The following is a 15,096-nucleotide window of genomic DNA, read 5'->3' as shown; positions in this document are numbered from 1 at the left end:
AAAAAAAAAAAGAAGTAAAGAAGAGAATAGACGCAGAGGGGAGCTGGAAAAGAGGAGAGAAAACTGGGAAGGAATGAATTAATAATGAGCCACTTTATACCGGATCCAGCGATTATACAAATGGGGAGGAAACGGCCAAAAAATATTCTGTATGGCATATGGCACTTCAGCTGCCATATGTGCCAGTTTTCACAAAAATTGGCAGTGACGTCCATGATGGTCAGTAGTAACTGCCAAAAACACAGCGAGGCCTGAACAGAGGGAGAAAGAGAGACGGAGCGAGTGATGGAGAGGGGGGGGGGGGGGGGGGGGGGAGGCTTCAATAGCTTTGTTGGCTGGCGAGGACTCTTCTCTGCACAGCTTCTCACCACAAAGAGAGAGAGAGAGCGAGAGAGAGAGACAGAGAGAGAGAGAGAGAGAGAGAGACAGAGAGAGAGAGAGAGACAGAGAGAGAGAGAGAGAGAGACAGAGAGAGAGAAAGAGAGAGAGAGAGAGACAGAGAGAGAGACAGAGAGAGAGAGAGAGACAGAGAGAGAGAGACAAAGACAGAGAGAGAGACAGAGAGAGAGAGAGAGAGAGAGAGAGAGAGAGAGAGAGAGAGACAGAGAGAGAGAGAGAGAGAGAGAGAGAGAGAGACAGAGAGAGAAAGGACAAAGAGAAACTGAGATCAAGAAACATTTCCCTCCTCTGTTCGGTCTGTTCGGGTCGAGTGTTGGCGATCCCGCTCGCCTCCACAGCCTCCGAGCCTCAGAGTGGGCGGGATGATGTCCGTGTTTGATTGACAGCTGAGCCGCCGGGGAGGCAGAAGCGCCCAACAATTGTCTCTTTTCCATCATAAAGATGCGGATCATGAGGAGGTGTGATGGTGGCAGGGACGTCTCCAGGATTTATCTGACCAGATCTGACATGGGGCCCCTCCCCCTCCCCCCACAGCCTCAGCCAATGAGATATTACTACAACCAATGAGCCCACTAAAAGACCGGATTAAGGTCGGCAACTTTTTTTTTTTCATGACCAGAGTTTTATTTTTTCCACAAGTTTCAGTTTAACTCATACGGAAGAGGATTAGGGCCGCTGGAAAAAAATGCTGGGTTCGGACTTTTTTTTTTTAGGATTCTGAGGATTAAAGTCAGAATTTAAAAAAAGTCAGAACCCCAAAAAATGTTTTTTCAGGGGCCCCAATCCTATTCTGTAAATTCAAAAGGGATTTATTGTCATGGGGAACATTTTCAAATATTATGAAACAAGTGTGTCAAAGTGTTTTCCTGAAAGATGTCAGACAGCAGAGAGAGGAAGAGAAAGTCCGCCACATCGCTCAGCGCCCGATGAGGAAACTTTATTTTCAAACTTTTTGGGGGGTGACCTGAGGAACAGAGTTCATACAGGAAGTAAGGCAAGCTCAAATATGCAACTGCTTTTTAGAAACAAGTCCAAAAAATGCAACCTTTGTTAGCGACTTTACAGAAAAACAAAGCCCCAAGTCGCTTTTTTAAAAAGCAAACCTGGCAACCCTGATAGTTTCTTGCTGCTCTGCTCTGGAAGAAAACATCCAAAAAAAAAGAAAAAAAAGAAAACAGAACAGAGGACAACTTCCCCCTTCTGCGCCGTACGTGACTCCAAAGGCAAAGTGACAGAAACTCTTCATGTCGGGCAGGAAGTGGCGACGTGTTGTCCCAGCAGAGTGAAGAGGAGTGAGCTGAGGGGCCTTTCTCTCCAAACCTGCCCCCCCTTCCACCTCCACCCCGGGCAATCTGCCAGAGCCGCTCAGGGCTCAGAGCGCTGCTGAGCCGCCATGGCACGGCTTCATGTTCCAGGTTCTCTGGCCTCAGGGCGTCCTCCGGTACACAGACCCACAAACAGGAACACAGAGAGCTGCACGTCTGCTCGGCCCGGAGACGTCCTCCAAAACCTTCAAATACTCCACCTGCCATTTCTCTCCGGCTCCAGATGATTCAAACTGACTGAACTCCAACATGTAAAAAAGTTTCTCCATCCCTCGCTGATCTCTATTGACACAGCATCTGTAAGAGCAGGAACGGATTTTAATATCTAAAGAGTTCTGATTTCCTTCCCTAAGCGTCGTGGTCATGCCGTCGCTCTGAAATAAACCGCCTACAAACACGGTTGGCGTTGTGATTTCTACGCTAGTTAAATCGCCATGCTTCTGTTCCCGTCACATTCTCTGTTTGTTTGTGTTCAGAAAACCATGGCGCCCTAATCAGAGCGTATTTTGTTTGAGTTGGAGCGGAGACATGTTGAGAGAGAGGAGACGTCAGAGGGCGGGGAATATTTTGGGTTTGTTCGACCACCTCGAGGCTCGGATCAGGAAATGCTCTTCAGATATTTTGTGATGTCAGAGGATGTGTCATCTACGATGGAGGATTGTTGTTGACCATGTTAAAAAATATTCTTTTTTTTTAATTTCGAGATTAAAGTCGTGAATTTACAACTTTAATCTCGATATTTAAAAAAAAATGTGATGTGGCCCTAATACTCCGTTGTAATCATCATCGTCATGAGACTATAGTTTTGTTTAGATTGATTCCACCCTGAAGTGAAAATACCAGATGTGAAGTTATTATAAACAAAAACACGATGTGATCGCTTATTAAATTAAAGAATTTGAACTTGTGCATGATGATGCACTAACGCGTCAGAGTTCACGTTTACACAGAAAACTGTTCGAGCTTTGTTTTTCATGGTGGGCTCGAGAATCCAGAGGAGAGTCTGGGGAGACATAGAAACAGAACATAGCGATGAACGCGTCCCTCGTCCTGCGTGAAGAAAGCGAATGTCACAAACGTCGATGTTCCACCTCTGATTGAAATCTTTCCTGGAAGCGACAGAGCTGTTTGGATGAAGCAGAGAGAGAAAACATGAGAGATGAAGAATGATGTGGAATACCTCGAGGAGGGGCTGTCAGCACCCCCAGCACCAACGCCCTCTACAACACACACACACACACACACACACACACACACACACACACACACACACACACACACACACTCGTCTCCCTCCACCCTCCAAAGCAGCAGAGGCCCAGGACGGCTGCAGGACGGCCGCACAAACTGCAAATCAAAGCCAGCAGCAACAAACACACAGCCGGGTCCCAGGCGTGTGTGTGTGTGTGTGTGTGTGTGTGTGTGTGTGTGTGTGTGTGTGTGTGTGTGTGTGTGTGCTTCCTTTAAAGCAAACAGTGGGACACAGCTGCTGTGTGGAGGGCATTTGAGATGTGTGTGTGTGTTTGGGGGTGTGTGGCCCTCTCAGACTCCCTGCACAGGGAGGGCACTGCGTTCCATAAGTGCATCAAAGTTTCATCTCAAAGAGACAAAAACACTCAGAGACAGAGAAGGGAGGAGGAAGGGGGGGGCAGGGCGGCGGAGGGGGGGGGGGGGGGCAGACAGGCTGAAAAGAAGTGAATAAAAAACTAAAAGTGAAACCTGTACAGACTCTGGATACAGGTGTTCTGTGATTTTTAGATCCTGTCCACAGAGAAATATGAAAAAGGTATAACGAGCAGTTTGACAGGCACATGAAAAAGGCCCGAGTGAAGAGGACCTCCATCATGGACCTCCGTCACGGACCTCCATCATGGACCTCATGGAGACGATGAAATGCAGAAGTCTCCAGTGGAGAGGTTGACGTGGCTGCAGAGTCGTGCAGCTCGCGTGCAGCTGGAAGCGACATGTTCACACCACATTGATGCTCTGGCTCCCGTCCCTGCAGGAAGTCGCGCAGGAATTCATCAGATTGAGAGAAAAATAAGATTCAGTTGTTTGAAAGCTGCTGGAAGTTTAAAAAAAAAAGTCACTGATGACTAATTAAAAGAGCATGACTTTTTGGTAAACGCCTCTGAAGAGTTGCATGTGTGCAGAATGAACGCAGGAGAAAAACTGGAATATAAAACTTCACCAAAGTGAAGGTTTGATTTTAAAACACTTTTTTAGGTCGGCGTGCAGGAAATCATTTAATTTACAATCATGTTTTTTATTAACATCCCAACATATCTGGCTCATCTGGAGATGACAGCATCCGTTTTTCATTTCAGCTGTTTTCTCAAGATCCTGAAACTGTAGACGGAAGAACTCAAAAGGTATCAGCTGTACTCGTCTAATTTCTAAACAAAAAAATCTCATCGTGTTAAAGAAATTCCCTTTTCGCTGAGATTCTGTCGTTTGTAAGTTTGTCTTGTTTCTCATCTTGTACATTTGTTTTATAAAATGTGAATTTGTTTTGCTTTTTTAAATTTGTTTTATAAAATGTAAAAATGTTTTACAAAATGTAAATTTGTCTCAAGCTTTGTAAAAGTGTTTCCCATGATGTCATTTTGCCCTTCCCAGCCACCGTAGAGAGATGAAAGTGACTTGTTTTGGAGTAAAATAAAAATCTTGATGTTTGTCCACTAAGGGCTCCTGTAGATCGTTTCTTCAGCATATGTCTTGCAGGTTGTGAGTGGTGGCATTAATAAAAAAAGGAAATAACCCCCCCCCATCTCCCTCTGAAGCCTCACGGGGGGGGGGGGGGGGGGGGGGGCATGCCGGCAGTCACCAGGGATCCTTTAACTTCTGACCCTGGTTGACATGGATAACCATGTCTGACCATAATCGCTTTGTTAGAAGAGTCCCCCCTCCTCCACCCTAATGAGTGACCCCTGGTTTTAACGAAGCCCCCTCGTCGCCCCCGGCACCTTCCTCTCTGGTCTCACTGCGGGGTCATGCACCCGGGAGAACGGCGACCTCGTTCTTGTCACGTCAGGTCGCCGAGCAGACGGCGCGGCGCTCCTCACTTTCTGCACGGGGAGATTTCACAGCAGATTTACCTCATAAAGCACCCTCATCCTCCCCTCTGCTCCCCGGGGAATCTCCCCCACCCCCCCGTGATCTCCTTTGTCTTTGTTGTTGCACGTCTGATTCTGGCACGCACCCCGCCTGAGCCACCAGTCCTGTTTGTCTTGTGTGGTTTTTTTAGGGAAACGGGGCGGGGAGAGCGAGGCTTACTGGAGCAGAGAATGTGCAACGTGTTACCAGGACGGCTGCCAGGAGAGACCGTGGAGCCGCTCGGGGTCTTAATTGGTCTCATATTCTTGGCCTCATGTGCAGGGATTCAAAAGGAAGTGTGCCGAGTAAAAGAGGAAAAGGCCTCGGACTGAGGAGGGGGACGTGACACACATCAAATTCAATCTTCATTATTTCACAAGAGAAATGTGTTTGACATAAAGAGGAAATAAAACCACCGGATTACCAGATAAAAATGATAACACAATACTCAGAGTCAGTGAAGGAGGATGTCACTCGATTCAGGTAAACATGAATTATTACACATGAAGAAGAAGCTCCTTAATTTAATGTGCAAATGAAGAAGTCTGATTTCAAACGCCGCTCAGGTGAATCTGCTTAAACTGCCCGAGGAAGTCGGAGTCAAAGACTTTGGAAAGCAGCAAATGTTTCACTCCTGAGTGAAGTATGTGACCCGCTGAGATGTTTGGCCTCAGTTTGAGCCTCGGCCTCTAATGGAGCATCACACACACGCCTCCCCCCCCCCCCCCCCCCCACCCCCTTGCTCTTGAGTGGCGTTCGGTGTTAAGCTAACATGACTTGAGGCTCGAGCGCTGCAGCTCAACGTCCGGCTAAATATTGCAGAGATTGGCCATGAGTTTACTGGTATTGTAAGCGCGCTCATTTAATCCTGCAGCCTGGGACCTCACATCCGCAGCGCTCATTACTGTCACAGCCCTTTAATATGAGATTAGTGACCCTTTGAAATGAGAGGCTGACCAGAGGAGGAGGAGAAGGAGGAGGAGGGGGCTGCAGAGATTGCCAGGAGGGATGTACAGGGGTATTTTGCCCACCGTCCATCCAAAGCTCTTATGTTGGCTCGGGGAAAACGGACGCCGGGGCCTGGACTCATGTCAGCCTGTGTGTCCAGTAATCACATTAAAAGTTCACACAGTAGCTGGGAGATGGAAAAACTGGCTGTCCTCAGAGGGGTCCCAGGCGAGGGGGAGATGGAGCGGCTCTCTGGTGTAGGTTACAGGACATGACCGCAGGCGGGGACTGAGCTCGTTAGCTGATGTTGCTGTGGATGCTCATAGTGATGTAAAGACACCGAGAGGACTCCAACAGAACATACAGACGCTCCACTGAAAACTTCTCTGACTGCAGAGAAGTTTGCAAAGAGGCTTCATTTACGGATAAATGTTTTTATTTAGGTCTTAAAATGTTGAATTTCCTTATGTCATATCAAACATCAGAACCCTAAAAGTAAATAATTACATTCAATTTAAAACCTCCAAACTTAAAATTAAAAACAACAATAGAGTGTCAAAAGTCTGCAGTTCCTCTAGTGTCCACTAGAGTGTCTCCTGCAGAGCATCGATCAATCAGAGCAGCAGACCAGACTAGCATGAGTCAGCAGTTTTTAAAGTTTGTCTCCACAGAGTTTGGGAAACATATGTCTGCAAGAGGGAACGTGAATTTGTTTGTTAAGTAATTAAAATTATGGCGAAGCTAATTCTGTTAGCCTGTTAATGGCATTTTCCAGTATATGTTAGCATCGAGCTAACAAACAAAGATCTATAACTTGGTCCATCTGTGAGACGTTGTGCCCCCGCTGGAAGAACAATGCACCAGCTGCCCCTGGTTTGATGAAGGTGCTGCTTGGTCTCATCAACACATGGTCAGATGGCCGTTACATTCGACAGGCTGGAAAAAAACAACCAGAGACAGAGGCAGTAAAAATAAACTTTGCAAATAAAAAAAATACAAACTTTGCATTTTTTTAACAATGAACAGAAGATTCTGATTAAAGTGACAAACAAACAGAAAGTCAGTTACAAAGAGACGTTTGAGGGGATTTCCAGAGGGGAATAATAATTCAAACCCCCTGCAGCCAAACTATTTAAATTAGAAAAACGAGGTTCCCGTCATGCTGCCTCCTCTTGACCTGAACTCCGTGGGTGAAGAAAGTTGCTCTGTCTTTGTGTTTCTGTTTGTTTTGCAGCTTTCTTGGTTACAGGAGTTGACGGATGACGATGTGTTTTGTGTTCTTCTAAACAACAAGTCCACTAAAAAGCAGCTGAACTCACTTAATCTTCATGGTTTGACTTGTGAGCATGTGTTTTCTCTCACTGAGGCTTGGCGAGGAGTTCAGGTGCTGAGGTTATTGATTATTCAGCGCAGGGAGCTCGGGCCTCGCTGTGATTCATATGAAGAGTGACGCTCCTGATCCACACTGTCAGTTTGTCACAGCAGGCAGCTCTTCTGTCAAACTTCTCCACGGTTACACTCCATTCTTGGCTCCATCGTTGAGTTTTTAAGCCACAGGGAAAAGAAAAGAGAAGTGTGAGTGTCTGCAGCACACAGATGACTCATTTGGTTCTTCACCTCTGGTTCCATGTGGAGACCTGACACAGAATATCTAAACAAAGAAACAAACATATGAATTTAAGAATGAGGGAAGCCAAGACGAACACTTTCTCTCTTTGACTACATGAATTAATGTGTTTGTACAAGTCATGACATACACAGCGCCAGGCTAACCAGCAGGCCCTGCATCTTAAAGGGACAGTGTCAACCCTTAAATGGTTAATGAATAATATCCATAAAGCTCTGTTTCAAATACGCACCGAGTCTATTTTTGATGCAGCTCTCTGCAAGAACGCGTCAAGATTAACAGAATTGAACGACCCAGACAGGAAATCAGACAAGAAACACACAGAGGGTCCGGACAATTTCAAAATAAAACACAACATTCAGACTCCTGATCATATATTCCATCACTTTATCAACATTACCTCAAAACAGGCACCATATGAACAACAAGTCCTCAGAGAGACAAAGAAACATGTTTACACGTTTTTGTCTTAATTCCCGCGTGATCTTGTAGTTCTCTGTGATCTTGTAGTTCTCTTGTGGTCTTGTAGTTCTCCTGTGATCTTGTAGTTCTCTGTGATCTTGTAGTTCTCTGTGATCTTGTAGTTCTCTGTGATCTTGTAGTTCTCATGTGATCTTGTAGTTCTCCTGCGATCTGTAGTTTTCCTGTGATCTTGTAGTTCTCCTGTGATCTTGTAGTTCTCTGTGATCTTGTAGTTCTCTTGTGATCTTGTAGTTCTCTTGTGATCTTGTAGCTCTCCTGTGATCTTGTAGTTCTCTGTGATCTTGTAGTTCTCTGTGATCTTGTAGTTCTCTTGTGATCTTGTAGTTCTCCTGTGATCTTGTAGTTCTCCTGTGATCTTGTAGTTCTCCTGTGATCTTGTAGTTCTCTGTGATCTTGTAGTTCTCTTGTGATCTTGTAGTTCTCTGTGATCTTGTAGTTCTCTGTGATCTTGTAGTTCTCTGTGATCTTGTAGTTCTCATGTGATCTTGTAGTTCTCCTGCGATCTGTAGTTTTCCTGTGATCTTGTAGTTCTCCTGTGATCTTGTAGTTCTCTGTGATCTTGTAGTTCTCTTGTGATCTTGTAGTTCTCTTGTGATCTTGTAGCTCTCCTGTGATCTTGTAGTTCTCTGTGATCTTGTAGTTCTCTGTGATCTTGTAGTTCTCTTGTGATCTTGTAGTTCTCTTGTGATCTTGTAGTTCTCTGTGATCTTGTAGTTCTCTTGTGATCTTGTAGCTCTCCTGTGATCTTGTAGTTCTCTGTAATCTTATAGTTCTCCTGTGATCTTATGAACCTGTGAGGATGCATACAGCAGGTGTTCTGCTTTTGCGGACCCTTGTTTGCCATCAAAGTAATGTTAAACGTCTTACTACTATTTCCTGCTCACATGGCTATTAGCTTAGCATTCATATTTTTACACAGTTTGAGAATTTGAGCTTCTTTTCAACCTAATCTACGCAGCATCAGACAGAACATGCAATCCATCTCAGCCTCATTTCTTCCTCCACAAAGTTCAGAATGTTTTTTCTCTTCAGTTTCCTGTCACTCAGGGTCGGGTGGAGGCCTGCTGGCCCTCAAACCCTCTGTGTTAATGTTTTGCGACATTGCGGCAGCTCCCTGCGCTGTGAAACCTGAGCAGTAAAAGGCGGAGGGAGAAGAAAGTTGATGCGGACTTGGCAGTCGGCTGGCTACCCGGGCGAGGAACGGTACTGAAAATGGCAGCTGTCAAGAGATGTGACGCTGAGGGGGGAGCAGGCGAGGGCCGACCCCCCCCTGCTCGTCCACCGCCGCCCAGGTCTGTCTGAGGACTTTGTCACATGCGTTAGATACTCCGGGTCGTCACAGTAAATGCAGAGCGGCAAGCTTGTCAAGTTGAGTGAGGAGGTATGTCCGTGTGTGAACTCGAGTGTGACTGCTAAGGTAAATCCATTAAACTATATGAACAGGAGGATTTCCTCTTTCGTTCAGCCAAAGTAAGGGCAGCAGATAATCTCATCACTTAGCATCACTTTGCATCTGAGGTGTGAGACCATCAAGATAAATAAATATGCCAGTGAAAAGTGAAAGGTGTTTTTAGAGGAGCAGGAGGGTGACTGAGGTACAAATCTGGACAACAATCCAGAAACAAACTGTTGAACAGGAAACCACAGGAAATGAAATTTTCTTAATGGCAAACAATCCCATACGAAGTAATATGATGCAATGCGATACAACATACGACATGACATGGTATGATGGAGAACATGTTAATGTTAATAAGTGGTTCAGAAGCAATGTTCATAATAGAACACAATATGTTTTCATTAATGGTCATGAGTCTAAATCAAACATTTGTTAAATACTGTGTACCTCAGGGATCAATATTAGGGCCTTTGTTATTTCTTATTGAGACAGACTCAACATTTCTGTAACTTTTTGCAGAAGATGCCAACCTTGTTGTCTCAAATAGGGATTTAACATTGTTGGATGACTGTTTTTTTTGGGACTACCACTGAGCCACAGCCTAATAATACATACCAGCAGTTAATATTTCTGTTTTTTCAGATCACTGTCAGGGCTCCTGGTTTATGTTGGCTCTTAACACCTGGGGCGGGTGTAGCTCAAGGTGGCTGTAACTCAGTTTGTAGGGACTTTGATAGGGAACCAGAGGGTCGCCGGTTCAAGTCCTGGTGCAGACCAAGTCTGGAAAATGGTCTGATAGCTGAAGAGATGCCAGTTCGCTTACTAAGTACAAGGCACCAACCCCTAACTTCTCACCATCAGTGCATGTCCACAAGATCCTGTCTTTACATGTGTGTGTATTTCAGCCTATGTGTGTGCAAAATGTTATTTCCCCTCGCAAGATTAATAAAGGATATCTTCTAACGCTCGATTCATTTCTTTGATAGAAATGAAAGAAAACTGCTTTGTTTTCTTTATCAGAAACATTTAAAGCAAAGCAACGTGTTCAGTCCCGGCCCAGATCTGCATCTGATTAAACAATGTGGGATCAAATAAAATGTGATACACGCTGCAGATGTTTTTTAATCCCTCTAAATGTAGTAGTTTGTAAGAAAAATGTTCATAAATGGCCTCAAAACATTCTGAAAGTCTTCAGGAAAGTCCTGGACCGACACCAAAAACTGTTCACTCATTACTTGGCAAACAGTCGAACATTCAGAGAAACTTCTCTAAAATCTGTTATTCTCATTCTGCTGCTGCCAAACAAACGCATGGAAATGAAAATGTAATCTCTTAGCAAAGATGGGTAATAATCTTACATTTCTAATTGAACAAACTGCGGAGAAGGAGGATCATCATGGTTGTTGTTAATCAACCATCCTGTAGGCAGAGGGACGAAGGGGATTCACAGATGTAACGTTTATGCATGATCAGAAGGAATGTGTCCACATGTCAGCCATGCATGTGATCCTTACTGTACATGAATATCAAAGTTTAATGCCGCCGTTCATACTGTTCTTTTATGCATTCAGAGGAGCACCTGTCCCCCCTGCAGGTTCACAGGAGGTCACACTCTCTCCTCAGCCGACAGAAAACAACAATGTGCCATCAAGTTTTCCTCTGACGCTGAAAAAGTGCAAAGGCTCCCATGACAGGCTGGAGAAAACATCGGCAAGATGAACTGTGAACACAGCAATTGTTCCTCGCTGTCGTGCTGGGAGCGCCCGGGGCAGTTTGAACCGGGGCTGGTGGAACGAGGGGGAGAGGATTGTGGGTCGCACTGGAGGTGACGAGGTTGGACTGATTATTTGCTGCCAACTTAAGCGACAGCACGGCTCATGGACTTCCTTCTTCTTTAAAAAGTGTTTGTCGGCCCGGGGGGACAGGGCGCTATGGGATGGTCATTAAACTGTAACGGGGTGGCCTTCACCAATCAGCCTGCGTCAGAGCTGAGCCGCGCCACAGCCTGACATGTGAAGCAACAGCTAATGGAAAGACTCGTCCTCTTTGGTTTCACTTCAGCGGATGCACTTTCTCTGTTCGTTCTCTTTGTCTCTCTGTGTTCCCCTCACTGTGTCTCCACCTCTTATGTACTCATTCAGTCAAACACACATTCAGGTTTGTGATGTAACCCTAACCCTAATTCTCCATCATGAACTCTCAAAGCAAAATCTGAACTCTTTGACTCTAAATCTGGACCTAGAGAGGGGACTAGTGAAAGAAAACATCGACACACCTTCATGGGAACCACTTCCCTCAACATAGGATTTTATTACAGGGTTTATTTCTGTGTCTGTACTCTACATCAGAACTTCAAACTTTTGGTGATCCATGAATGGAGGCATCACTCACTCTCTCAGGCTTGTTGCAGTTGCAGCAGTTTGCCAATAGAGGTTGGTAAGGACCGTGTTATCCTTACTGTATACATCTTGGTGGTTTGCAACTGTGTCGTTGGAAGAACCTGAGCTTTTCAGTAAGAATTAGCTAATTATTAAGAGGGGGGTCCCACAAGGTTCAGATCTGGGCCCAGTTTCTTTTTGTTTTTTACTTAACACAATCTGCCTTGGACAGAATACTCAAAAATCTACTTTCTTCTCTATGCTGATGACAATGTCACATAGTTATTTAGACCAACTCATGCTTAAGCTTTCGTACATCTTCAGCATGCATTTATCAGAGTATGAATACAGATTAGTCTCCCGTTGCTTGTTTTCAATGCAGACTAATTATATAAATGACCTTTACTGACATTTTACTGCCTGTGGAAGGAAACTGTTCTTTAGTCTGTTGGTGTTGGTTTTGATTGTCCTGTATCTCCTTCCAAAAGGGGGAGGGGGGGGGGGGTATAGATGACCCCACTGCACTGCCTGCCTCTCTGATACAAATATTCTGATGAGCTGAAAAACTGCAAACAAAGCTCGGTGGAAATAAGAAGAAAACTTACCAAAATTACACCCTTGAGGGTGGTTTTACATTCTGATTTAGAAATAGAATAGAAAGCCTTTATTGTTGTTACCATCCATCATCAATAAACAACTTGCATTCAATTAGGTGAAGCGGGACAATTCATATTTCAATCAGCAGAATCAAGTGAATAAAGAAAATGATTTATTGCATTAGAAAACATGGAAATGAGTCCAGACAGAAGGTCTTTGGCGCTTGGACTCTATGGGGGGTCTGATGTGTTTGGAGAATGTCCCATCTGGGCCGCCGCAGAATAAACTCCCCATGGAGTCCAGGGCCTCATGGTGAGCTGCACTTGTTGAGACCGGATGGAGTCCAGACCCTTGTGGTGGAGATGCTGACTTGAGGCCGGATGGGTGAAGAATTGATAGATGATGATTTTGTGAAGACGGGCAGTGATGGGGAGGTGGAGGGGCGTACAAAACATCGACATGAAGGAACTAAAGGCAGAGAAAGGATCATATTTTAAAAGGGAGCAGAGCGATGATCGGCTGACAACGAGGGAGGGACGTCATGTAATTGGTTAGATGAGGCCAGCTGATGAGACAGTTGATTACCCAATGAGGGCCCCAGAAAATGACAGCTCGAGAGAATGACAGCGGAAATGTGAGCGAGCATGCGAGAGAGGGATGAATGAGAAAGACCCGACTGTGAAGGCAGAGATAAAGTCTTCCTGACTGACCTCACGCTAAAGCTTCATGTAATGCAGATCAAATATATTTCACAGTTAAAAAGTAGTTTGTTACAAGTAGAGAATATAAATATGAATATCACAGGCAGAAATGTAAATTTTGCAAAGGTTAGAAACAGGTTTTCTGCAGGAGAAAAATGTGATTTGTAAAAGAGGTAACAGAGAAAAGAATATGAATGCATTATTGTTCATTCCAGACTCTGAGTGTGCTGGGTCTCAGTTTTACAAACCTGGTTCAATAAAGAGTAAATTCATTTTAAAATACTGACTCTTCAACTCCTTAACTTCCTATGACATCATTCTGTTGGTTTGTAGACGTCTTATTTCTCCTCATCTGAAGAAGCAAAGCCAAAGAGTTCTCAGTAACACTCACACAAACAGCCTGACATCATCTGCGTAGAGTTCACCAGAACGACCTGTTTCAAAGATCTTAGAAATACAGGAAATTAAAGTTAAAGGCAGGATTGGTAATTTTTGAAAAACTAGCATGATTTTGAAAGTAGCATTCCCTCAGTGATCCGTCTGCACCCCCTCCCCTCTGTGCTCCCTTTAAAGCCACGCCCCCTCACTCACATGCACGAGCGCCGTCCCTCCAGAAGTGGACCTCAGCTCATCTCTTGCATTGTGTAGAAACTACGTTGTCTCATGTCTCATTCAGCGGTCAGTAAACTCACAGTATAAACTCCTAAAGTCATCGGTGACACGCTTTGAGTGTGAGCTAGAGCAGCTAAGAGGTAGAGAGTGAGCAGGGAGACAGGGAGGCGTCTGATTGGTTCATCAGATTAGTACCTCACGGCAGACATTGGTCAAAGTTTTTACAGGCTTACAAACTGATACAGATGATAGATTTTCTTCTTTCCTTTTTCAGAGAACAGGAGTTATTAATTTCTGTCAGGACCTAAAGACAATTTGCCAGAATCTTAAAAAGTGGATCTGGAGGAAATTACCAACCCTGCCTTTAAGGAAGTTTGAATTCTGCTGAGAGTGTATTTGGTTTATTTCTTAATAATTTCCCAGGAGCTTCGATGATCAGGTCACGTAGGAGGAAGTTTCATCATTCATCATTTCAGTGTGTCTGTGGTTTATTAGGAGAACATTTCTGTGATTTTTGGGGGATTTTAAACAACATCATGAGCCCGATGTGACGAAATGCTTCAAAACACAGAAAAGTTCCTGACTCAGACTCTTCTTCAATCTCTGAGCAGACTCCCTGACATCAGGACATTTATTAGAGCTAAATGACTGAACCTCTCCCTCTTCCGCTTTTTAAAAAATCTTTAATCTGACTTTATTTCAAACAGGGGCTCCTTTTTGAACAATGTTCAATAGGCTATGCTAACTGCTAATCTGTTCAACCTACTTATTGTCCGTCAACACAAACATTTGTGTGTTGTGCGTCCGCTCCGCTCCATGTATCCTCGTCCGTCAACACCCACCGGCTGTGTCCTCCGTGCAGAGTGTTTTATTATGAAAATTATCTGGATATTTTAATGTTGTTTTGCAGCAGAGCCAGAGGTGTACATGATTGTTATGAAAATGCAGAACGTTTTTGAAAAAAACCTAAAAATGGTTCTGTTTTTGTGTATCTGCTGTAGTTGGAGGGAGTAGACGTGGTCCTTGAACGCTCTCAATGAGAGTTATTTATTCAGATTTGTACTAAAAGCCTTTAAAGAAAAGTATTGTGGATGATTTTTAAATGAAAGTGACAAAGCCAAAAGTTAGCTCATAAGGAGGAGGTTTGTGTGAAGCACAGATCTACAGTCAGGTCATCTGTTGATTCTGTTTTTAAGACGAGTCAGTTACTTTTACCACTTGAAGCTAAACGTAATGACCTCTCTTCTGTACGAGCAGAGAAGTTTGATTTCTGAGGATGTGTTGAAGTGGAAACTCACAGGATCCACTCTGCAGTAATCGTCGGTGTGTGACAGTCAGCAGTCACACGTTTGTGAAATGTCTTTGAGCAACTCACTGAAGTCCCAGCTTACACACTCACACGTAAAGAGCGTCAGAAAATGTTCTGAATGTGGAGCTGTGATGAAATGTGGAGACTTTTCCAGGAGAGACGAGCATGCCCGAGGACGCTGCGCTGACCTGATGTTTGCAGAGACGCTCTGTCGGCCCCGGA

At 44.5% G+C, this 15,096-nt stretch overlaps 1 long non-coding RNA gene across 1 annotated transcript; it reads right to left on the bottom strand.

Annotated features, from left to right (window-relative positions):
- Nucleotides 1-12,407: 12,407 nt before the first annotated feature.
- Nucleotides 12,408-14,192, bottom strand: LOC136181324 (uncharacterized). Its single transcript, XR_010667674.1, has 3 exons — nucleotides 13,545-14,192; nucleotides 13,345-13,400; nucleotides 12,408-12,720 (listed from the first exon to the last, which is right to left on the bottom strand). It is a non-coding gene; the product is annotated as an uncharacterized lncRNA (long non-coding RNA).
- Nucleotides 14,193-15,096: the final 904 nt, after the last annotated feature.

This window comes from Labrus bergylta, chromosome 2 (assembly GCF_963930695.1).
Source record: "Labrus bergylta chromosome 2, fLabBer1.1, whole genome shotgun sequence".
Taxonomy (NCBI): domain Eukaryota; kingdom Metazoa; phylum Chordata; class Actinopteri; order Labriformes; family Labridae; genus Labrus; species Labrus bergylta.
This window is presented reverse-complemented; position numbering and strand designations above follow the sequence as displayed.